At 41.3% G+C, this 25969-nt stretch overlaps 1 protein-coding gene across 1 annotated transcript in view; it reads right to left on the reverse strand.

The window, feature by feature from the left end:
- Window positions 1-25969, reverse strand: part of LOC124622389 — a 125260-nt gene that overhangs the window by 45031 nt on the left and 54260 nt on the right. The window lies entirely within an intron of this gene.

Consider the following 25969-nt stretch of genomic DNA (forward strand, 5'->3'; position numbering starts at 1 on the left):
GAGGACAGGTCCGATTTGGTAATTGTTGAAGAGCAGCTGGATGGTAAACCCTTCTGTCATACCATTCATGGCCAGGGTACAAAAGGGCATATTCCAGCAGGATAATGCAAGATCTCACATTGCAATTCACAACACAAATGCCTGAGTAATGTAAGGATCCTCGACTGGCCTTGTCAGTCATATGACAAATCACCAATAAATAGTTCTGGGATACGATAGGAAGACAAACCCCCACAATAACCTCCAGCCAGCATGCTTGTCATGTGAATATGGGAGCCATAGATTTAGGAGGGCCATACTCAATTTCCCTAGTGTCAAGTGAATAGCTCCCAAAAGGATAGACATACTGTATAGTTTGTCATGCAGGATCATGCAGCCTGACATCATGCAGTCTGAGTATGGAAATAGTCTTGTTCGTGAAAGAGAAGTATCCACATGGACAGTGAAATGACATCTGAACCAATTCTGTCAATACAGTGACCCCGCTGTGGCTTTCCTTGACAGGATGGCACAGAGAGCTGATCTGACAGTGGTAGGCCTGATGACAACACTCAACACAAGAGTGGAATCATATTGTCTTTTCAGAAAGTACCAGTTCTGTATACTGTAATGCAATGAATGTATCCATGTGCAGAGGCTCTGTAGAGAATGAATGTTGCCAGATTGTATTCTTCATAGTCATACTGGCCCAGTGCCTGGTATGATGGTATCGTTTGTCACTGGCTACACAACTTGATCATCTCTGGTTTGAATAGCCAGTAATTTGAATAGCAGCCATTACAATGCTGACATGCTAAGGCCAGTGACTGTGCCCTATCTTCTAGCTCTCCATCTTAATCTTTCTACAATATAACAAAAGCCTGCACATTTCCTGTGCTGTCCTGACATACCTTGATAAAAAGGGGTTCGACAGTTGCCCTAACCAACACATTCTCCGCATTTCACCCATTGAAAACATCAGGTCATGGGTTGCTGAGAGGTTGGCCTACCACAACCTGCCAGCTGCTATGATTGATGAACAGTGGCATAGAGCTGAAGCAGAGTGAAATGACCAACTTGATTCAAGCCAGTTAGGGTTATTGTTGCTGTCAGAGATGACAGCTCTGGTTCAAATGGCTCTGAGCACTATGGGACTTAACATCTGAGGTCATCAGTCCCCTAGAACTTAGAACTACTTAAACCTAAGTAACCTAAGGACATCACACACATCCATGCCCGAGGAAGAATTCGAACCCGCGACCGTAGCGGTCGCACGGTTCGAGGCTGTAGCGCCTAGAACCGCTCGGCCACACCAGCCGGCATGACTGCTCTGTGTGCTAAATTTCAGACTCTATGAACCCCCAAATGAGCTACAAAATTTAGTCAAGTATGCTTCCTACTATGTTATTGTGGTTTAATACGTCCAGTAAAAGAGGAAGAAAAAAATGTTTTTTATATAAACAACTCACCTTACTTCTCAACATAGTCTACTTTGAGGAATACAAGCTTGTTTCTGCAAGTCTCCAGTTTTTCATCCTATTGGAAAAATGGGCTCTGTTAAACTTTGTGGAATACTTATTGACTGCAACTATCACTTCCTCAATTGATGCAAGTTTCTTCCCAAAAAGCCAAATTTTCAAATTAGGGAACAAGAATAAGTCACTTGGGGATAAGTCTGGCGAATAGGGTGGATGAGGAACCAATTCAGAGCCCAAATTCATGCACTTCTGCCACTGTTATCACTCCTATGTGGGATGGCACATTATTCCAGCAAAAGAGCACTTTTCTGCATGCAAACCTTGGTCCTTCTTCAGCCAATGCAAGTTTCAGAAGATTTAACAATGAAGCATAATAGGATCCAGTTATGGTTCTGCCTTTTTCCAAGAAATTTATGAGGATTATTAACCGGAATTCCGGAAAACTGTAGCTATTACCTTACCAGTTGATATAATGATCTTTGTCTTTTTTTGGTGCACTTCCACCAGCCTATGTCCTTTGTTTCAACCCCCATTTGACTTTGGTGTATAATGATAGATCCAGCTTTCATCAACAGTCACAAATTGGCACAAAAAGTCTTCCAGATTGCAATTAAATATCACCAGACATTGTGTTTAAATGTGCAGGGATGTGCTTTTGGTAGACGTTGAGCAATCGTGACACCCACCTGGCACATAGGTTCTTCATGGCCAGTTCTCTCAGTCAAGATTCACTCACTTGAGCGTCTCACAAAAAATTTTATGTGGCAGTCTTGCATTACCATATCACAGATTTTGTCAATAACTTCCTTTGTGGTGATCTCAATTAGATGGTCCGGGCGAGCTTCGTCTTCAATGTTTGTCTCATCATGTTTAAATTTATTGATCCAAAATAAATAGTTTTCAATAATGGTGCAAAGTCTGGAAAGTCATTCATTCTGTTAGATTTGTGTGGCAGTCCAACCCTTCAAATGAAAATGTGTAAATACAGCATGAAACTCGGTTTTTTCCACTTTCAGTTGCAGCCCATACACTGACCAAGTCAGATGGCTGTCAACAATAAATTTTACACTGTACACTGTTGAAATTCTTTACATGACCATTAGGATAACCACGCTTACCAACCATGAAAGCATAAAAAATTTACCGTTCTTTCATGGAAATTTACCAGACTTATCAAACTACCCTTATAGTCTATACATACAATAAGTAAAATTTTGTTATTTCTATCCTTACTGGATTTGTAATTTTAGTAGCCAGCAATGTAGTTTTTTACTGTATTTTCTCGCATAGGTCACAATAATTCTGACAGAATTTTTCAATATTAGGTGCCTGGAAGGTCTTCTGGTGTTCGGTCACATTCTTATTGGAGTATCACATCTATCACATCATCTTCCAGTTTGTCTTCCCTTTCTATAATACTGTCTTCAAGTTTCTATCTTTTGTACTGACCTTCTATATATTCCTTACAGCTTCACCATTTCCTTCTCTGCTTAAAGATGGCTTGCCCTCTGTCTTCTTGGCATTTATACAGCAGTTTCTTCAAAGGTTCCTTTTATATTGCTATACACAACATCTAGGTCCCCGGTCCTCCAAGTTTAAACAGTTTTTATTTCTCCTCTACCCATTCCTGCTTTACCATTTTGCACTTTTGGCGCTTTTATTTTTAGAGGTCTGTATTACCTTTTGCCTACCTTACTTGATGCTTCATGCTTTCTCTTTTCATCATTCATCAATTAGATTCTATATCTCACATGTTGGCCAACAATTTCTACTGTGCATTCTCTTTCTCCTGTTTCTTCTCTGATACCTTCATTATTTTATCTCTCACAGCTACCTTTTCATCTTCTATTGCATTCCTTTCAACTACTTCAGTCAACTATTGCCTCCTCAACAACCTCTGGTTCTTGCAACTTATCCATGTCCCACGCCTTTGATTTTATACCTTTATGCAATACCTTCATCTTTATTCTTCAGTTGATGCACAATAAATTATGGTTAGAGTCCACACTTGCTCCAGGGAATATTCTGCATTTTAAATTCTGATAGCTAAATCAATGTGTTACCCATATACAGTGTATCTGAAACTTTTTGGTGTCTCCAAGTCTCTTCTACTAAGACAAAGAGGTGTTTGCAATAATTCAATTCTGCTCTGACAAAAATTCAACCAGGTCCCCTTCTCTCACTTCTTTCCCCCAGTCCATAGCCCAGATAGATACAAAGCAAAGTCTTCCACACTAGTAGTAGTTCACATGCCTATTCTATTAGCTCTACAGATAATGAAGAGATGAAAGACTGTATGAGGACATAACCGAAATTTTTCAGCTAGTTAAGGGAGATGAAAATTTAATTATGTCAGGGGAATGGAATTCAATACTAGGAAAAGGAAGAGACAGAACAAAAAGTGGGTGAAATGAATGAAAAGGGGAGCTGCATAGCAGAATTTTGCACAGAATGCAACTTAATAACTGCCAGCACTTGGTTTAGGAATCACGAAATAAGGTTGTATACATGGAAGATACATGGAGACAACATAAGATTTCAAATACATTCCATAATGGTAAGACAGAGATACCACAACAGATTTTAAATGGTAAGAAATACCCTGGGGTAGATGTGGACTCTGACAAAAATTTATGGTTATGAACTGTGGATCAAAGCTGAAGAAATCACAGAAAGGTAAGAATTTAAGGAGAGATAAATTGATAAAAGAGGTTATTAAGAGTTTCAGAGGTAACATTGGGCAACAAACGACTGAAGCAGAGGAAATGTATGTAAGGGCAGCAGAGGATCAAATAGACAAAATTATTTATAGAAGAATGCAAAAACTGGTAGAAGCTGATCATGTTGGAGATCAGATTTGGTTAAGCATAAATGTTGGGACACATAAAGCAATACTGATCCTATGAAGGAGATAAGCAAACCTGAACTTGTTGCATTTGCAAAATTTAGAGAAATCCTTGTTGTTTGGAAGACGCTCTTTGAAATTTTGAAAGTAGCACTGATGAAATGAAGAGGACAAAAAATTGTCTACAACTTGTTCAGAAACAAGACTGCATTTATAAGAGTCAAAGGATTTGAAAGGGAAACTGTAGTCAAGAAGGTAATAAGAATGGGTTGTAGTCTCTTCACAGCATTGAATAAAATGTTCTCAGTTTTCAAGCAGCGTCAATTCAATTAAAATCCTTCAGCTTTCAATGACCATCTCTGCCATCGTTGTCAGTCGACCCAGGCAGCTAGTAGAGCTATTGCCCGTGGCAGCACTGGTGACGTCAGGTGGCACTAGGGGATGACGCCATGTTTGAAACTGCCGCTCCAGCGTTGCGCATCTATCTTTGCATTCTTTCGATGTCCAACGCCTGCCCCCATGGCCTGCTGAGTGTATACCCCTGGTCTCTGTTGAAATTGTTGTTGTTTAAACGAATCTCGGCCACTTCCTTTATAACGGAGTCCCAATATGTAGGTGCATGAGCCAACACTCTTTTGTTTTCGAACCGTATTTTATGTCCGTTTTCTAGGCAATGCTCCGCTACGGCAGACTTGTCAAGCTCCCTTTGTTTTATATGTCGCTTGTGCTCAGTACAACGCTCCGCAACTGTGTGAATTGTTTGTCCGATATACATGCTGCCACATTCACAGGGTACACCATACACGCCAGACACTCGAAGAGCAATGTCATCTTTAACATGGTGCAACATATCTTGTATCTTGGGGGCGGGCTGGAACGCTGGTCTTAGCTCATGTTTCTGCAGCAGACGTCCTAACTTGCTGCTAGTTGCTCCATAGTATGGCAGGAATGTAGTCCATTTGGCCTCTTCTGCTGATTCACCAGGTGTATTTCATTGGTGGCCCTTGAAAGCGTTTGCGATGTCTCTTTTGCTGTATCAATTTTTCCTCAAAACAGGTTTTAAGTTCTGCAATTTGGACTGTAGGCGGTCGTCGTCCGAGATAATCTTGGCTCTATGAACCAATGTGTTCAGGACCACTTTCTTTTGCACAGCATGGTGGAAACTATTGGCATTCAAGTACCAATCAGTGTGTGTTGGTTACCGATACACCTGCCTTCCACTCAACCGTGTATCTTCACCAGCGCTGTTTAATCTATGCGCTGAACAAGCAAAGCAAAAGTGGAAAGGGGATTGAAGTTCGGGGAGAATCAATGAAACTTTGAAGCTTGCCAGAAACACTGCAATTCCTTAGACAGGCAGTTGAAGTAGAATTGAATGGAATGATAGATAGATATCCAGAGATCACAGGCCCTGCAGACCACGTGCTGCTTCCTCAAACTGCCTCTGTTCCTTCCTGTTTTGTGCCCTGTTCCTCCAGGTGTCTTCAATCCCTGGGGCTGCTAGGTCCTTCACCGGGTCGCCCATTCAGAGCTGGGTTGGTCACCCAGTAGGGCGTTTGGTTTTTTGTTTCCCCTCTAGGCCATCTTCGCCTGTCTTCCATCTGGTATACGAGCTACACAGCCCACCCATTGTATTCTTTTGCTCTTTTATCTTCTGTAGGATAGTTGGTTGTCACATCAGAAGGTAGATATCCTCATTTTTCCTCCTCCCCGTTATCTAAAACCGGTCCCCATATCTTCCTCATTACTCTTCTTTCCAATATTAATAGTATTTCCTTTTCTTGCTTAGTCATGATCCATGTTTCTGAACCATTTGAGCATACCACTGTGTTGTAGATTTTCATCTTAGTGTTCACTGAAATCAATTTAGAGCCAAGCATCTCTCTGAGGAAATGCATGCATTTCATTCCCACTGCTATTCTTTCCTTGATGTCCATTTTTATGTTGTCTGTTGAATAGAATAAACAGGTTATTAAATGAACACCAAGAGAAGTAAAACAGTAGTAATGCAATGTATGAATTAAAGCAGTTTATGCTAGCCTTTTAGGAAACAAGACACCAAAAGGAGTTGAGTTTAGCTGTTTGGACAGCAAAATAACTGATAATAACTATTGCACAGATGATATAAAATGTACATTTAGCGAGAAAACTGTTTCTGAAAAAGTGAAATTTGTTAACAATGAATATTAATTTAAATGTTATGAAGTATTTTCTGAAGTTATTTGTCTGGAGCACAACATTTTATGGAATTGTAACATGGACATTCAACAGTGCAGAAAAGTAGGGAATATAAGAAATGTAGTGATAAAGAAGAATGCTGAAACTGGATTGATCTACGTGTCAAGGCAATGACAGATTTCTAAAGGCAGAGCGTGCCAAAGAGAGCATTATTGAGGAATGATATTTGTGACTAAATGCTCAAAACAATACAAGATGTTTGCATAATCATCATTTATAACCACTCCCTGAGACTAACAGAAGAACCAATGGAACACTATCAAACAACAGCTCACCATCATAGAGCTATCTCACTGTTTGATGGTTGCGAATAAAATTCAGTGCAAAAGCTTCTTTGAGTGTCTGCAATGCATGACCCCAACATAAAATTTGAATGAAGTGAAGAATAACTCGTTTGATCATATCCCTTCCTTCAAATTTCTGTTGACTCACACTGGATAACATTAACTTATTCTGGTGGTGTTCAGTTGTTTGGAAATTTTTACCCAGCCCAATGGCTGGTAAAAGTTTGAGCAACTTGTATTTGACCGTGACTCCAGATACACAATGTTTGAGATTGCAACTGTCTTATGATAGACTTATGTCACAATAGTTTCAGGTTTATTTGTGCTCTTTTTCCCCATTCAGACACAATACTCAATGGAGACTGATTTTTGAGGTCTTTCCACAAGTTGTGAATAATATCGTCAAGCCAGTCACACTTGATGTACCAGTAATGCAGGTGGTCTGATATTACACCATACCTTAGCAACAAGTTAGAACTTCACATAGCTCATTATTACAGTTTTTAACTTGAATAACATAACTACCTCATTTTCATAATGCTGCATCTGACAGTCATTTTATTAAAATTTCAATAATTAACCTATGGCCCTCAATACAGGAAATTCTTGTATGATGATGGTGTGGCTCTGCCATACATAGCAAACACTTTGAATCTGTGGAAAACACCCTCACTCATGCTCTTGAAGGACTGTTCCAATACTATAGTCCAAATTGGCTTAAACCAATTAGAGCAATGGGGTGCCTCTCAGAAATTAAATGTGGTTTAGTCAAGGGTCAAACTGGAACAATGTTATCCTCCAAAATACCTAGGAATGACACTTGACATATCTCCTACATAACAGAACCATTGCATGAACATCAAATGAAATTTTCCACCAGGAACAATATCCTTGTAAAACTGGCTTGTTCACAGTGGGGTAGTCATGCTGAAACAATTTTAACTTCTGCAACGGCACTGTGTGGCTGCAGGGTACACTTATCCTGTTTGATATAACTCAACTCACACCAAACACATGGATATAGCCCTCAGTGACACAAGCAGCCTTATAACTGGCTGTTTAAAATCAGTTATCATACGGCTTTGTCAGCTGGAAGATCAGGACCACTTCATGTTTGAAGAGAAACTGCTGTAAACAACAAAAGCAGGAGGTAACTCATCCCTTATGCAGAGATGAAATGCGTATGCAAAGAACAAAATCTAGGAAGAACTTTCTCCAAACATCAGACGAACTCAAAACCAGTGCTCAAATAGCCAGGCTGTAGTTGTGGAAAGCTAAGGCTCTTCTTCCCCCTGGTTAGAAAAAAATATCTGAAATTTTACCACCTGTCAATGGCAAGTGGTGGCTGACATGAAAGTTCTTGGATTGATCGGGATCAGGAGTGGACAGATTCAAGGTTAATATGGCAAGATGAGGCTACGACAATGTTAATAATGTCAAGTTTGACTGTGGAGAAGATCAGACAGGTAAACATATACTTCAGAGTTAATTGTGGCCAAACTCTTGCACAGATGAGGACTTTTATCAGGCCTTGGAGAACACACTAGAATTGGCCAATTTTTGGTCAAATGTTTTTTAACATTTGTTAACTGTGTAAATGTATATGTTTTTGATGATGATGTTGCTAATAATTGTACTTACATTCAATCTGTCAGCTACAAAAGCAGCTTATACAGAAGACTATCAACAAGTCAGTTTATATGTCTAAAGGTGAAAGTTATTTCTGCACATGCATATTTATAATTATAAATAATACACTCCATACATTTAAATATTTATAAAAACACTTCATACATGTAAATATTCTTCAACAGAATAAATGGTCTCTGTGTTAATTATAGTAAAAGAAGCTTTACTCAGTTTCACACAATCTCTAGAGATGAAGAAATAAGAAAAAATCTAGGTGACCTGCAGACAGCTATGGTGGATATTAGAAAATACCTGGGCTTACATACTGATAGTGGACTAGTCAAACCACATCATGAATCTGTAAAAAAGGCTGTTCAGCAACTTATGATTATGCACTGTCTGCTCTTCTAGAAATGTGGAAACTATTAAATCAAATTATTATGGTTATTTTCATGCCATTTTGGCTCATGGAATCATCTTTCAGGGAAATCATCCACTGGCTAAAAAAGTGCTACTTGCACAGAATGGAGTCATAAGAATCATGAGCAGAATCACATGCAGAAATCTGTTGAAGTTACTTGAAAATCTCATATCCACTGCACAATATACATGGGTTGGACAAAATGAGGAAACACCACGAGAAATGCATGCCTCGACATAAATGCAGGTGATAGCCAAACCAGCAAGTTGCAGTGTTGTATTTGACCATGAACAGCACCTGCGCATTGTCCTAAATACATTGTATACATCAGCCATGTTCAGAACAGTGGCCTGCGTGGTTGTGAATGCATTATGGTGGCGCTAAGTAAATTCGTATACGGGCAAATCATTTGCACTAATATTTTGGGTGCTTCCTTAACCAAGGCAGCCAAAGTGTATAGCATTTCAAGAGGCACCATATCAAAGATTTATACCACAAATATGGAAAGCACAAAAATGTCATTCACAAAGTCTCAATGTTAATGAAAATATGTAATAAGTGAATATAATAGAAGGAAACATTCCACGTGGGAAAAATATATCTAAAATTTTGTGTGTATGTTTGTGTGTCTATCGACCTGCCAGCGCTTTTGTTTGGTAAGTCTCATCATCTTTGTTTTTAGATATATGTAATAAGTGACTGTCACTGGAGAGGAATGTGATGAAAAATAAAAGAGCAACAGATGCAAAAGCCACTGCAGAACTGAATGTAGCACTCACAAACCCTCCCCACCAAAACAATACAAAATGGGCTCCATAAGCAGGGAATTACAGGGTGGCTGGAATTCCAAAACCACTCATCAGTGATGCCAATGCCCATACAAGGAAAGCATTGTCCAGAAGCGATACATCCTGGACTATGGATGGGATGTGAAGGAAGACTCTTTCCTTCTCATCCCGACCAGTAAGTCTCCCCTGACACGGGGTTCTGGGTGACTCTTCTGAACTCCACCCCTTTTCCCAAACCTCACCAGTCCTTTTGCTTCACCCCTTATTATTCTCCTTCAACCTTTCTGCCAGAAGAAGGAGCCACAGGCTCCAAAAGCTAGCAAGTGGTAATTCTTTTTTTACATGTGTTTTCTACAAAAGTTACTTTTGCAATTTGAGCCATTATGTTTGTTAGATTCCAGGATTTGACAATATAAATTTGTTGCCATAATTTTTCTGAACCACATAACACTATTCACTATTCAAATTACCCTATAATTAAGACTGCATAAATTAGCAACATTTCAAAGATAACAACTTAACACATAAATAGGTAATTCGCCATGGAGGCATACAGCGTGCTAATCAAACAGTGCTGTGGACTTTTACACTTTTCTAACCAGCTGTATTTTAATTAGAGCACATAATTATTAGAATCTATAGGTAATCCATATTATTAAATTTTCAACCTGCTGTTTTATAAAGTATAATGTAATTATCAAGATTACAAAACAGCCATAAGCTAGTCTATAAAAAGTACGCCCCCCCCCCCCCCCAATCCAGTCCGTATACAGCTTTCACTGCACTAATGTCTCCGCATCACTCAATTATTAATCAACATGTGCTCATTTATCTTTGTGAACTTCTTTGGCAAAAATCAGTCTATGAGTAAACTTTGTATTAAATAATGTGTTTGTGCTTTGACTGAACAGACTCTTTGGTATAACTTCAATTTTTATCATACACTTGCTGGTTTGCATCCTGCGCTCTTGTGTATTCGATATTTGTGAATAAAACTATGTTCAATAAGTTACTGTGTATTGATACTACTATTCACACATCTTTGGCGAGGGGTGAAAAAATACCAAATCTGTGACCCCGAACTCATTTTCATTTCTCTGCACTTTATTCTGATGTCTGTTTATTGTGTGGTGCATGTACACTACTAACAATAAAACGTTCACTGTACAATGTACCAAATCCTGTGTTTTCTCCTCACGTCTTGGCTCCAGATTGTGAATCTCAAACATTCCTGCTGACACACACGATAGTTAAAATGGACCAGGAATATTTACTTCCACATGTGACACATGTGAGCTTCCTAACCTACCTGCGTTCACAATGGCGGGAACCATATACATCAACTCCAGTGTCTACTCAAGCTCATGCTTACCTTACCATTCCAGAAGCTGCAGGGTCTCATGAACACACCTGTTTTGGACCTGATATTGCTGCATAATGTGTGAATATGCAACTTACATTGCCACCAGTGCTCAGTGATTATGAAACAGTGAACTACTACTCACACAATGCACCTGGCGTACTGTATGATCACCGGATTTGTTTTCCATAAAACTTCTGTTAATGTTTTCACAGTTATGGCTGCAGCACACACACTATCAACAATATTTCCATGTCATGTCTACTTGCACCCTGCCCCCCCTCCCCACCACAGAAGCCTCGGGTGATGCAGCACACGGTGCTCACGAACACACACTCCTACTGCACCAAGTGACCACAGTCTTCTCTGTGACATTGGTTAACTGGGCCTTCACATTGCCACGCCATGTATTACAAGTGAACACCATCTCAACCCCCCCCCCCTCCCCCCTTCCACAATGCCCTTGGGCAATGCAGCTCTGCAAGATCAACCTGTGCACGAGACACTCAATCAAAATTTTGCTGACTGCAGGTCATTGTAACTACTGAGGTCCCTCGGATCATCAAGTGCATTGTTGTTGTTGTGGTCTTCAGTCCTGAGACTGGTTTAATGCAGCTCTCCATGCTACTCTATCCTCCCAATACCTACTGCAGCCTACATCCTTCTGAATATGCTTAGTGTATTCATCTCTTGGTCTCCCCCTACGATTTTCACCCTCCACACTGCCCTCCAATACTAAATTGGTGATCCCTTGATGCCTCAGAACATGTCCTACCAACCTATCCCTTCTTCTTGTCAAGTTGTGCCACAAACTCCTCTTCTCCCCAATCCTATTCAATACTTCCTCATTAGTTATGTGATCTACCCATCTAATCTTCAGCATTCTTCTGTAGCACCACATTTCAAAGGCTTCTATTCTCTTCTTGTCCAAACTATTTATCGTCCATGTTTCACTTCCATACATGGCTACACTCCATACAAATACTTTCAGAAATGACTCCCTGACATTTAAATCTATACTCGATGTTAACAAATTTCTCTTCTTCAGAAACGCTTTCCTTGCCATTGCCAGTCTACATTTTATATCCTCTCTACTTCGACCATCATCAGTTATTTTGCTCCCCAAATAGCAAAACTCCTTTACTACTTTAACTGTTTCATTTCCTAATCTAATTCGCTCAGCATCACCTGACTTAATTCGACTACATTCCATTATTCTCGTTTTGCTTTTGTTGATGTTCATCTTATATCCTCCCTTCAAGACACTGTCCATTCCGTTCAACTGCTCTTCCAAGTCCTTTGCTGTCTCTGACAGAATTACAATGTCATCGGCGAACCTTAAAGTTTTTATTTCTTCTCCATGGATTTTAACACCTACTCCGAATTTTTCTTTTGTTTCCTTTACTGCTTGCTCAATATACAGATTGAATAACATCGGGGAGAGGCTACAACCCTGTCTCACTCCTTTCCCAACCACTGCTTCTCTTTCATGTCCCTCGACTCTTATAACTGCCATCTGGTTTCTGTACAAATTGTAAATAGCCTTTCGCTCCCTGTATTTTACTCCTGCCACCTTCAGAATTTGAAAGAGATTATTCCAGTCAACATTGTCAAAAGCTTTCTCCAAGTCTACAAATGATAGAAATGTAGGTTTGCCTTTTCTTAATCTAGCTTCTAAGATAAGTCGTAGGGTCAGTATTGCCTCACGTGTTCCCATATTTCTACGGAATCCAGACTGATCTTCCCCGAGGTCGGCTTCTACCAGTTTTTCCATTCGTCTGTACAGAATTCGCGTTAGTAGCTTGCAGCCATGACTTATTAAACTGACAGTTCGGTAATTTTCACATCTGTCAATGCCTGCTTTCTTTGGGATTGTAATTATTATATTCTTCTTGAAGTCTGAGGGTATTTCGCCTGTCTCATACATTTTGCTCACCAGATGGTAGAATTTTGTCAGGACTGGTTCTCCCAAGGCTGTCAGTAGTTCTAATGGAATGTTGTCTACTCCCGGGGCCTTGTTTCGACTTAGGTCTTTCAGTGCTCTATCAAATTCTTCATGCAGTATCATATCTCCCATTTCATCTTCATCTACATCCTCTTCCATTTCCATAATATTGTCCTCAAGAACATCACCCTTGTATAGTCCCTCTATATACTCCTTCCACCTTTCTGCTTTCCCTTCTTCGCTTACAACTGGTTTTCCATCTGAGATCAAGTGCATACACAATAGATTCTGACTGGCAGATTCTCGAAACTCCCTCTTCTGCTGAAAGACAATCCCAAGACTTATTTTGATTTATTTGACAGCCTCCTCAATATCCATGCCATTGCAGATGATTTTCCTCGTCAGTCAACTGCCTGTATACTCATCATAAGTACTCTGCCACAAACACTACTTTCATCAAATGCCTGTCACAACCACTGGCTGAGGTCATTCATCACATCATTCACGGAGAAAGCATCTATTGTCGGACTCTGTCTCAGCTCTAGCACCATCTACAAGCTCTGGCAGATGCTGTGGAATCTATGGTTAGTTAAACTACCACATGAACAGCTGCTACAACTGTTACCACATGCTTCTGATCCCGTGGAGACCAAGCTTCATCTCGCAGATCAACCCTATAGCATTTTTCAACACAGATATCTTCTTGCCCTCCACAGTGCCTGCTCAGAGGATTAAGTTTGATGCCCCCCACCTCCCTGCCTACCAGAGCACCCAGACAGCAGGGGTTGTGCGAGAGCTTTGTAGCACACAACAGAAAGACATGCAGCTACCTGGCAGCAGCCTCCATACACTACCTGCACCAGATCCCAGATCCATGATCACCTCTGGCCACTGCTTTCGCATGCCATATGGAGCCCTCCCCACCCCACATACTGTCTCTGGTGGTTCCACACCATGCTTGGGGATGCAGCCCAGAACTGTCACATTCCCTGCATGTACCCAAATTCTGCTCACAGACTGGTTTTGGCACATCAGTCTGTGATGACCAAACACTGTGCCTTCTTATGTAACAGTTGGCAAATGTCCACATCATCCCAGGTGAACACTTTTACATATTAGATCACACAATGAATTTCAGATTCCTGATTGATACAGACACAGAGGCCAATGTCTTCCCTATTGCACTGGAGCCTGTTTGCACATCTCTGACTAAGCTCACATCATGTGCAGCCAACAAATCTACTGTCAATGTAATCTGCACAGCAGACCCTCATGTGCAACCTGCTCCTGTTCTGGACTTTATTTGGACTGTGCTTGGTAAGGATTTCTTAAACATTTGGGTTTATCAGCAAACATTCAGTCTACCTCTTTACACCATCATGCCTCCAGCTCTCTCATTCTGTGCTCATTCTATTCCGCAATCCCTTTATTACACACACACACACACACACACACACACACACACACACACACACACACGGGTCAATGGAATCATCTGATTTCATACGTTGGCTTTGACCCGTGATGTAAGGCTGTTGTGGTGTGTGACATCACGATGGTGCGAAATTTAGTTTGTGGCTCAAATGGTTCAAATGGCTCTGAGCACTATGTGACTTAACTTCTGAGGTCATCAGTTGCCTAGAACTTAGAACTAATTAAACCTAACTAACCTAAGGACATCACACACATCCATGCCCGAGGCAGGATTCAAACCTGCGACCGTAGCGGTTCCTCGGATCCAAGACTGTAGCGCCTAGAACTGCACGGCCAATCCGGCCGGCAGTTTGTGAGAGTGGTGTGTTTGTAGGTGTCGTTTTGATGTGATCGGTGGTGCTCTCTGGTGGTGTGTTTATGTGTTGTGTGTTAGGTGATGTTTTAGGTTAGTTTGTGTGTGTGACGTGTTTATAGGTGGCGTATTGTTGCAGTCTGAGGTTCTCTCTGGTGGCATGTTTATGGGTAGCGTGTTATGTGGTGTACGGGGTTCATTTGTGTGGTAGCATTGCACGTGTGTGGTATCGGTAGTGACTGTTCTTTCAGCGGAATATTTTTCAGTGAGTTAACGAGTTTGGTTTTGTTATGTCAACGTTATTGTAGTTTTTTCTGTTCATCGTGTGCAAATTTTGGTAAACTGCATTGTTTATGTCTTTGGTAGGTATGGATATGACTGACAGTTTTCGGTTATTGGCAATGATGGGGACAGTGCATTGTCCCTAATAAAATTTCTTCAACTACTCAGATTGTTGGATGAAATTGTGAAGTGTTCAGTGTGTTGTGAAGAAATGAGGCTTACTAAAGTCCTGGCATCTCAGACCAGGGACGCCTATATGTGGAGATGTCGTAAGGATAATAGGTCAAGGGAAGTGTTCTATTCCAGTGGATTTTTGTGTAGTGGAATTTGGGAAGGTTGTGGGGTCTCGTTATTTTAGTGTTTGTTGTCATTTGGTGTAGTGACGTGTGTTTATATTCAGTTTGTCCCCACCCAAAAACCCCCAATTTCCCCCGCTTGTCCCCGTTAGTTTCATTATATTATCTTTTTGGGGGTTTTTCGATCTATTTTCGTGTTTGTTGTCATGTTTATGTGATGACGTCATAGAATTGGTATGGGAGTTGTTGTAAATGGTCGTTTCCACCACATTGGTGACTCATTGGTCAAACGCAGAGGGGTGGAATTGGAGGCTTCCGTTATTCCCCCCTCCCCACACACACACGACACTCTCCTTCACTCTCTCTCTTAATGCTCTACATTGATAGCTTGTCTCACTGTATCACTGGCTGAGCTTAAGCCCAAGTGTTGCACATTCAATGCTCTAGAAGCACACAATGCTGAACTTTGCCAATTGCTCTATGCAGCATCCAAATAACTGTCACTGGCTCATCAGCTCATCGGACGTTATACCAACTCATCAACATACAGCCACCACACACAGTTGACATGCCTGCAGCCAGGCCTTCACCCCTTTCACCATGACCACCTCTACAGGACTTTGCTTCTCAATGTTTCACCACAGTGCACTCCCCTCTCACACCAGACTGTAGCTCTTCTTCTGCAAGAATGCATGACACACATGGCTGTGATTACTAATGGTACTTGTCACAAAATCATTACTATAGAGGGACTACACATATGCAGCAAGGCTTGCCGCCTCACACCTAAAAAACTGAGCTGTCATGTGGAAACAGATGTCAATGTGCTATTAGATGCGAGCATTATATGCCCCTCAGACAGGAACTTGTTTTCCCCCATTCACATCATCCTCAAAAAAGGTGGTTCGTTTCATTTAAGTGAGGACCTTAAAACCCTCAAAGCTTGCACTGTTAAGGAAAACTATGCAGTTCTGCATATAAAGGGCTTTGCCCAACTAGGACCCCAAGTGTTCAGTGTACTTAAATGCTGCAAAGCCTATCATCAAATTCCCCTGTTCAAAGACAACATACCTAAGACAGCACTCGTCACCCCTTTCAGGCTTTTTAAGCACCGTTTCATGGCTTGTGGCATCAAGAATGTGGCCCAGATTTGGCAATGACTTATTGATTGTTCAACCTGCCATTTTCATTTGCCTATCTTGATGACATCCCGATCTTTTCCCCTCTGTCAAAGAACATGAACAGCATCTGGCCCATTTCCAGGTCATAGCATCAAAATCAGTCATGAGAAGTGACAGTTAACTTGCGACAGTGTTACATTCCTAGGCTATACTGTTTCTTGTGAAGGCATCTGACTGACATCCAACCACATCGAGTTCACTCGTAATCTCCCACTATCTATTGACTATGGTGAACTGGGAATATTTCCCAACATTATTAACTTCTATCACCAACATCTGCCCTTTTGCTGCCTGCATCCAGGGCCTGCTCACCAATGTTATGCCAGCAAAAATGCCTTCGGCACAAGAAGAGTACCCTAGACAGATGAAATGATCCATTCTTTCTACACTCTTAAGATTGTTCTAGCCCACGCTGTTATGCTGGCACACCCAGTACCTGATGCTCTCATTTAGTCACTGCCGACATGAGTGATACATTGATAGGTGCAGTCCTGCAGCAACTCATGGGCAATACCATTGAACTCCTCTCATTTTTCTCCAAAAAGCTGTCATCTTCTCAACAGAAGAGGTCACTTTCTACCATGAACTCCTCGCAGTTTACAAGGCAGTGAGGATATCGAATGGCGTGAGTATACCACCTTTACTGATCGCCAGCCGCTCAAGGATGCCATCTGTAAAGTCAAATTCCACAGATGTCTGCTACATACACAGAACTAATTATCTGCCATGAGTGAACATCATTACCAGTACTTCTCCCACTGACATGAACATGCTGGGTGTCTTACAAGAAAACAATACTGAAATTGCAAACATGCAAAAGTATTCCAAAAGAGCACTGGCTTTTGAGTCACTTGTACTATCAGGTTCCTCCATGCCAACTGTGTGTGATAGTTTGACGGGTACTCAGTGCCTAGTCATACATCCTTCGCTCTGCTGAGCAGTGTTCGCATCACTTCATGACCTTCCTCAGCCAGCATCAAAGTCACGACATGACTTGTTACTGAACACTTCATCTGGCCTGGAGTCAAGGCCAATTACATGCACGTATCCCTTGTCAGGGAAGCAAAGTCAGATGATATGAACAACCTCCTTTGGGTCAATTTAACATCCCCAAGGGATCATCTACGACATGTACACATTGACATCGTCGGCCCTCTCCATACTTCCAAAGGTTTTCAATACATACTCTACATCATCGATCAAGTCACAAGGTGGGTGGATGCAGTCCCACTATCTGATATTATGGCTGACTTGATTGCTCACATATCCTTCACCTGCTGAATCTCAGGTTTTGGTTGCCCTTCCTCCATTACCAAAGACCTGGGCCACTAATTTGAGTCTTGTCTTCTTGCCAAGCTATGTGGGTTGTCTTGTATCAAACAAGTTCCATGCCACTGTTTATCACCCACAAATCAATGGATTTGTCAAATGCTGGCACCACAATCTTAAGGCAGCTCTCATGTGCCATGGCATATCCTAGTCGGAGGCACTACCATGGATCCTTCTTGGCATCCATACTGCACACAAAGAGAACCTAGAAGCATCACCACCAACATTCTAGTGGTGAACTGCTCATTCTGCCATCTGAGTTCATAGAGAAATCTGACCTTCCAACTCAAGACAAGTTCCCCTCTCTAACTGAATGAGTAAGCTCACAAATTTCTCACATTCGTACTCTCCAGCCGAAGTGGCACATCCCACCATGAATCTTCATTCTTAAGGAACTCTATAACTTTGAACATACCACACTTTAGGATGACTCACTTCATGCATCTCTCCAGCCTCCACATCCAGGCTCTCGCAAAGTCCTAAGCCAAGGATAGAACACTATGGACACACTGTTAAATAGCAAACACTAAACTATGTCAGAGAACAGGCTGAAACCAGCCTGAACATTAGCCGATGACTCCTCCCTAACTAAACCATGCCCGCATCTCGTGGTCGTGCGGTAGCGTTCTCGCTTCCCACGCCCGGGTTCCCGGGTTCGATTCCCGGCGGGGTCAGGGATTTTCTCTGCCTCGTGATGGCTGGGTGTTGTGTGCTGTCCTTAGGTTAGTTAGGTTTAAGTAGTTCTAAGTTCTAGGGGACTGATGACCACAGATGTTAAGTCCCATAGTGCTCAGAGCCATTTGAACCATTTTGAACTAAACCATGCTATGCTCCAGGCACAAATGACAACATTCTCTCTCTCATGGTGTGAATGATACTTTCTTAGAGGACACAGAACATCAAGTGCGCAATGACATCGTGCCCCCATGTGACATTTCTCTCTCTATCCCTTCACACACATACACCCCACATACAGTGTTTACCAAAGTTCTGAGCCTTAGATGAACTCGCCACTGAGATACATGATGTCACAGCCTTCTTCCTCATCCCTCTGACAGCACACCCTGACACATCCACAACACACATCGAACTACTGGACATCTTCCAGCACCCAGCAGACACAGATGAGGATCACATCTTGGCCAAAATCTCAGGTGTCGGTCCCTCTTCGCCTGCCATCTGTGGGCTACACACACACACACACACACACACACACACACACACACACACACACACACATACACCAAAAGTATCTGGCCCCCCCAAAAACACATGTTTTTCATATTAGGTGCATTATGCTGCTACCTACGACCAGGTACTCCATGTCACCCAACCTCAGTAGTCATTAGACATCGTGAGAAAGCAGAATGGGGTGCTCCATGGAATGCACAGATTTCAAACGTGGTCAGGCGATTGGGTGTCACTTGTGTCATATGTCTGTATGCGAGATTTCCACATTCTTAAACACCCCTAGATCCACTGTTTCCAGCGTGATAGTGAAGTGGATATGTGAAGGGACATGTACAGCACAAAAGCGTACAGGCCAACCTTGTCTGTTGACTAACAGAAACTGCCAACAGTTGAAGAGTGTCATAACATGTAATAGGCAGACATCGATCCAGACCATCACACAGGAATTCCAAACTGCATCAGGATCCACTGTAAGTACTATGACTGTTAGGCACGAGGTGAGAAAACATTGGATTTCATGGTCGAGCGACTGCTCATAAACCAAACGTTATGCTGGTAAATGACAAACAACACCTTGCTTGGTGTAAGGAGTGTAAATATTGGATAATTGAACAGTGGAAAAACGTTGTGTGGAGTGACGAGTCATGGTACACAATGTGGTGATCCGATGGGAGGGTGTGGGTGTGGCGACTGCCCGGTGAACATCATCTGCCAGCAAGTGTAGTGCCAACAGTAAAATTCAGAGGCATTGGTGGTGTGGTCATGTTTTTGATGGAGGAGGCTTCACCCCTTGTTGTTTTGCATGGCACTATCACAGCGCAGGCCTACATTGATGTTTTAAACACCTTTTTGCTTCCCACTGTTGAAGAGCAACTTGGGGATGGCGATTGCACCTTTCAACACAATCAAGCACCTGTCCATAATGCACTGCCTGTGGCAGACTGGTTACACAACAATAACATCCCTGTAATGGTCTGGCCTCCACAAGAACACCTTTGGGATGTTTTGGAATGCCGACATCACACCAGGTCTCACTGACCGAGATCGATACCTCTCCTCAGTGTAGCACACCATGAGGAACGGGCTGCCATTCCCCAAGAAACCTTCTTGCACCTGATTGAACGTATGCCTACGAGAGTGGAAGCTGTGATCAAGGCTAAGAGCTGGCCAATAAAACAGTGAATTCCAGCATTACCGATGGAGGGTGTCACGAACTTGTAAGTCATTTTCAGCCAGGTGTCCGGATACTTTTGATCACATAGTGTGCGCGGCTACAGGACTTTGCCATGAGCAACGTGTCCTGACCAACATCTCCCCTATGTTCTGCACTACCAGGAGGGAGATCTGTCAGTCTGTGCACAGCAAGCACTGTACTAACATCTCTGCATCACTCATTTATTAATTAATATGTACTCATTTATCTTTATAAACTTATTTGGCAAAAATCAGTCTGTGAGTAACTTCATTTAAACAACGGGGACATTTCTTTACTTCTACAAGTTTTCAGAAAGTTTATTGCATTTGCTGTGACTATCAACCAATCAGACAACACCTTTGTGCTTTGAACAGTCTCCTTTATTTAACTTCACCTTTGTTTTTGTATTTGTGAATAAAATTGTGACAAATAAGTTAATGTGTGTTGGTGCTACTATTCCCTCACTTACAGCAAGGGGACAGAAAATAATACATGTTCAACTACTGTGTGATCAAAAACCAACCTTCTGATATTAATTTGCCAGAAATAGTATTGAAAGTGCACTGTAAGCATTTTCACCACTGTCATACTGATTCACAATTTACTGAAAGTCGGAGATTAACATTCTGTGTGAGATCTGAGACTGGCCTTTGTGTTGCTAAGTGTGATAATAAATGTGAAAAGCAGTCAAATTAAGTAAATACTGTGTTGAGTACATTATTCAAAAAACTAGTAATAAAAGCAGACTGCAGCAATATTGTGGACTCTACGAGATGATTAATTGAGTGCAATCAAGAAATAACAGCTAAAATATGTTTCAAGATGTTTAAGGAGTCACTCATATATTAACTCATATATTAAATTTTCTGAAATTTTTAAAGATAGTGCCAAAAGTAAAAATGGTCTTTTTTAAAACAGTGTCTTAACTTCAGCATATCTAAGCCAATAACTTAACGTTCCATTAATAGATGACTGAAACCCAAATAAATGGAGATGTTAACTAAAATCAGTTGGACATTTTTATTAGCTGTGTTGGTATTTTACAATAACCACAATTAATTTTGATCATAAAGTTTTTTTGGTAGTCATTACTTCTTCTGATGTAGTGAGGATCATATTATATTCACATTACTGAAGTTATTTGTAAAGGCAGAGCTCTGGTGTTCCAGAGTAGCATTTATTGATTCAGACAGGTCCTTCTTACTAAGTACCAATTTCAGGTTCTTGTTAAAGAGTGAGCTTATCTGCACAACACATTACCCACACATTATCCAGTTGTAAGCCCATCTGCTCCTCAACATCTTTAGCTCTATAAGTATCTTATTCACTATAATTCATATTCTATCGGCTGTCTGCACCCAGCATCCATACTCCCACACCTCCCGCTGACACAGTGTTCCAGATGCATGTGCTGGCAGCACCTCTACTGTTCCTCCACCTACCCCCAAAGTCAGGTCAATTTATGGTATCTCTTTTCACTTCTTGACCATTCTCATGGTGGGGTCCCATGACTTACTAAGGATGTACCCACTATCATGACTTATGAGCAGTTTCCTTTCTCAAATCTCAATAGATTCCTTAATGATGCAGTCCCATGATTTGGATGTCTGTGTCAGAACCTTGGTGTGGTCATGCTACATTCCATATAATTCCATCACACAATGTTTTGTGACTTCCAACTTGTTAGGTTGCTGCAAACCGATGTGGCATTGGTCTCCTCGACAACAATCTTTGATAGCATGCACCATCTGACCTACGTATGTCTTACCACATTGGCAGGGTATCTGACAGACCCAAAATTTCCTTAGTCCCACGTCATCTTTCCCACTACCAAGCAGTGTCTGTGTTTTGGCTGGTGGGCGGAAGAGCCTCTTCACTTGGTATTTCTGGAGAATTCATCCTATCTTCCTGGATAATGTACCACAAAAAAGAATAAATGCAATGGTCGCATCCTCCAGAGAATCCTTTTCTAGTTCTGTCAATTGTACAGAGGGTATGGGTGTAGAGATCTCCACATTTACTCTCCTTGCAGCTACTCTTCCACAAAACTGCTCTCAGAGTTCAAGTTCTTGACTTTGAGATAGGTGGGGGAACACAGAGGTGCCACCAGTATGCACAACTGGGCGCAAACCTATCATGGAACACTGTGTCGGCTGGAGGAGTAGGGGTAGGGATGCAGGGCACGAACAGCTGATGGAGAGACTGATCAGAGGGAGAGAGGGAGGAGATGAAAGCACGGAGCCGGACACACATCAGTCCATTCATCAGCGTACTTGATGATGGCAACATGGTCATTTGCTGAAATATTGTGATCATTGAACATTGACATCTGGCAGTTCACCTGTGAACTATTTTAACAGGCACTATGGCACGTAAACTTGTATTTCTAAGTTACTGCCCCCCCCCCCCCCCCCCCCCCCCAGCAGGGTTATAACATCTTTAGTTTTTAACCTTGGGACTACTTTGGTATAAGAAAAGAAGAGAACTGGAGTATTTGGGATATGGTACTGTAGATGTATATTGAAAATCATGTAGATTGATGTGTTAAGAAGTGAGGTGTTTCTCCATTGAACCAGTGAGGAATGAAATATGTGGAAAATAATGACAAGGAGACAGAAAAGGATAGAATGACAGAACATGTGTCAAGACATTAGGGGTAACTTCCTTGGTACTATAGGGAGCAGTAGAGGGTAAAAACTGTAAAGGGAGAAAGAGATTAGAATACATCCAACAAATAATAGAGGAAGTTACGTGTAAGTGCTACTCTGAGATGAAGATAATGAGCAGGAGAGGAAATTATTTTGTTATTGCAAGAAAGGTGGAAGATTAGGTGCAAGTTAACTATTTCTTTCTTTAACTTCATCTTTGGTTTACCTTTATTTTATAATTACTTCTACTGTGAAATTTAACAGCTGTGTTTAATTTCATGAGAAAAGTGGGAGTGGTAGTTATTACTGTATATGTATGATGATGATTGTAAATCTAATGGTACTCAAAGATATGGTTATTAGTTTCTAGATTCTCTCTTGGCGTTCAAAGATATAGTTGCAAGACTTTTTTGTCCCTCTCTTTGTTTAAAACTAATAAAACTATCATATGTTTCATGCTAGATACATGAATGGATAACTACCCAACTAAAAGTCAGCTGTTAAAATATGGAAACAAGATCACTATGTAAATTTAAAATGCAACCTAACATTTGAAGTTAGTGTCTTATGTTCAGAGATAGAAATAGAGATATTTTTGTGATTGCATGCTTTCTGGGTGTATCCCAATGACAAAATCCTCTCGGGTGGTCAGCCAAGTGGTGGCATCATCTTGTGACTACGTTTTGATGAATTTCGTACCCATAATCTTCAAGTGAATTGTTGGGATGCTATGTTACACTCTTCTATATAATCACTTGAACACTGTCCACTTCTGCAGGTGTGCCAGTCATGTGCCTCTGGAAGGGGGAGCCTCATCAGTGGTGAGGGAAAGCAACTTGACCAGTAGTGGGGGATCACGGCACAGCCCTGGCAACGGTGTCAAGTCCTGATTGCTGTCCAATCTGTCTGTGGACACTGCCGTTTTCACAATGGAGTGTTCTTGATGAATTTTTTCAATTGCTGTATCCTATGTTGCGCTAAACTGAATCCACTATTACGGTTCACTGTATTGTTTTGAATATGTATTTCCACTGTCTTTTTGACAAGTGAGTCATAGAAACTGTTGGCACTGCATAATTTCTTCATTTTTTTCAAATTCAAAAGTGTGTCACTCATTGCTGTTATGCTGTGTTACTGCAGACTTGTTTGTCTGTCTTAGCCATATGTTCCTGATGTGCTCCTTATGGCAGCGTGCAACACATCAGTGTGTCTGCCCAATGCACTGCATCCCACATTCACACTCGATACTGCAGATACCTGGCTTCTGCTGGTCTAGCTGATCTTTTGTCAAGCCAAGTACGTCCTTAAATATTAAGGCTGCATGGAAGACTGTTAGTATTTGGTGCTTTTTTAATATTCTTGCGATCCTGGCTGTCAGAGGCCCAGCTTCGGCAAAAATGCTACATGTTTCACATACTACACATTAATGTGTGGAGCTGCCATCATCCAGTGCAATGTAACTCAGTGCTAAACATCTTAGTTCAACGATTCAACTCCATCTGCAACAGGAAGAGCTCACTGCAGGAGTTGCTGCATTTGCAGGAAACTTCCCGCAAAAACAGCTACAACGAAACACAAATAAGATGTTGCTTATGTGCAGACAATTGGTGAAAGGACAAACCAGAAGAAGATGAAGTAAAACGTGTGAGATTCTTGCCATATGCTGAGCTGCCGATAGCCAGGATCACAAGAATATTAAAGAAGCACCAAAAACCAGCAGTCTTCCACGTAACGTAAATTGTTAAGGACATACTTAGCTCGACCAAAGATGAGCTAGGCCTGCAACAGCCAGGTATCTACAGTAACAAGTGTGGATGTGGGATGTAGTACACTGGGCAGACAGAGCACATCAGGACTGTACGACTAGGACAGACAAACAAGTCTGTGGTAACAGAGATTACCATCACTGAGAGACACACTTTCGAATTTGAAAAAAAGAAGAAGCTATGCACCGTCAATGATTTCTGGGACTCTGCTGTTATAGAGGCAGTGGAAATCCAATAAACTGTGATAGTGGATTTCCAATTGATAAAATATGTCAGGACAGGCACCCCCTTCTAGACGCATGTGAATGGCCCACCTGCAGTAGTAGACAATGCTTGAGTGACTATACAGACAGATCACTTGAGAACTCATTACAGAGATATTTTGTCATTAATGGCAGATTCATGTGTGAAGAATGGATTGGTTGGTCCCTTGGGATTAAATAATTAATGAGAGACCCACCCTCCCACCTCCTCTCCCTAAGCCAATGTGTTACGGCGTTGTCTATAAACCTTGTTGTAATATCCACTCCTTTATAGGAAGTGTTGCACACAATTTACTGCTGTTTTATCATCCTCTACAATCATTCATAGGTGGTGTTCTAGGTCCATTTGATGCCACAGATCTTGGGCAGTCATTTAATCTTCAAAGATATAGTGAATTGTTAATCTCTGTCCACAAACACTTAGTGGATGTTCTTCCTGACACTGCAGAAATTAATGTGTTATTTTGGTATATCCAATTCTGAGACATCATAAGGCATTATCCTCCTCCTTGTGCTTTGTAGTAATGTATGCCAGATCTTGGTGGACAGTTTGACAGTCTGTAGTTTATTGCATTGTGTACTACATTACCTTGGCGTTTTCCTTCCCATTTCTTGATAATATGGAGTCAAAAGTGTGTCCTCAAGTCAATACTTGGAATATTTAGTTCTAGTGCTTCAATTGCTCAGGTGATTTAGTATCCAGAGAAAAGCAGTGGATATCTCTGTATTGTGGAGTACACATAGTTGCTCATGAATGGTAGAGACAAAAGGACATTTTGTATAGAACTTGTCTACTGTTAGCAAAGTGCTCAAGGAGTCACTGCATGTAATGAAATTCTTTTGATGGAAAGTCATTGTGTACTGTAATGCTCTATGGGTGGCCATTAACTCTGCAGTATAAATTCTGCATACTTTTCAGAGAGAATTATGTTCTTGAGTCCAGTTGTGTATGTATGTATGTATGCATAGCCAACTCACTCATTATCTTTGGAGCTGTCTGCGTAAAGGCCAATTCACACTGGCCATCATGTCATAACACAGCACTTCCCATCAAAACAATTTGCA

Source organism: Schistocerca americana, chromosome 7 (assembly GCF_021461395.2).
Source record: "Schistocerca americana isolate TAMUIC-IGC-003095 chromosome 7, iqSchAmer2.1, whole genome shotgun sequence".
In the NCBI taxonomy this organism is placed as follows: Eukaryota; Metazoa; Arthropoda; class Insecta; order Orthoptera; family Acrididae; genus Schistocerca; species Schistocerca americana.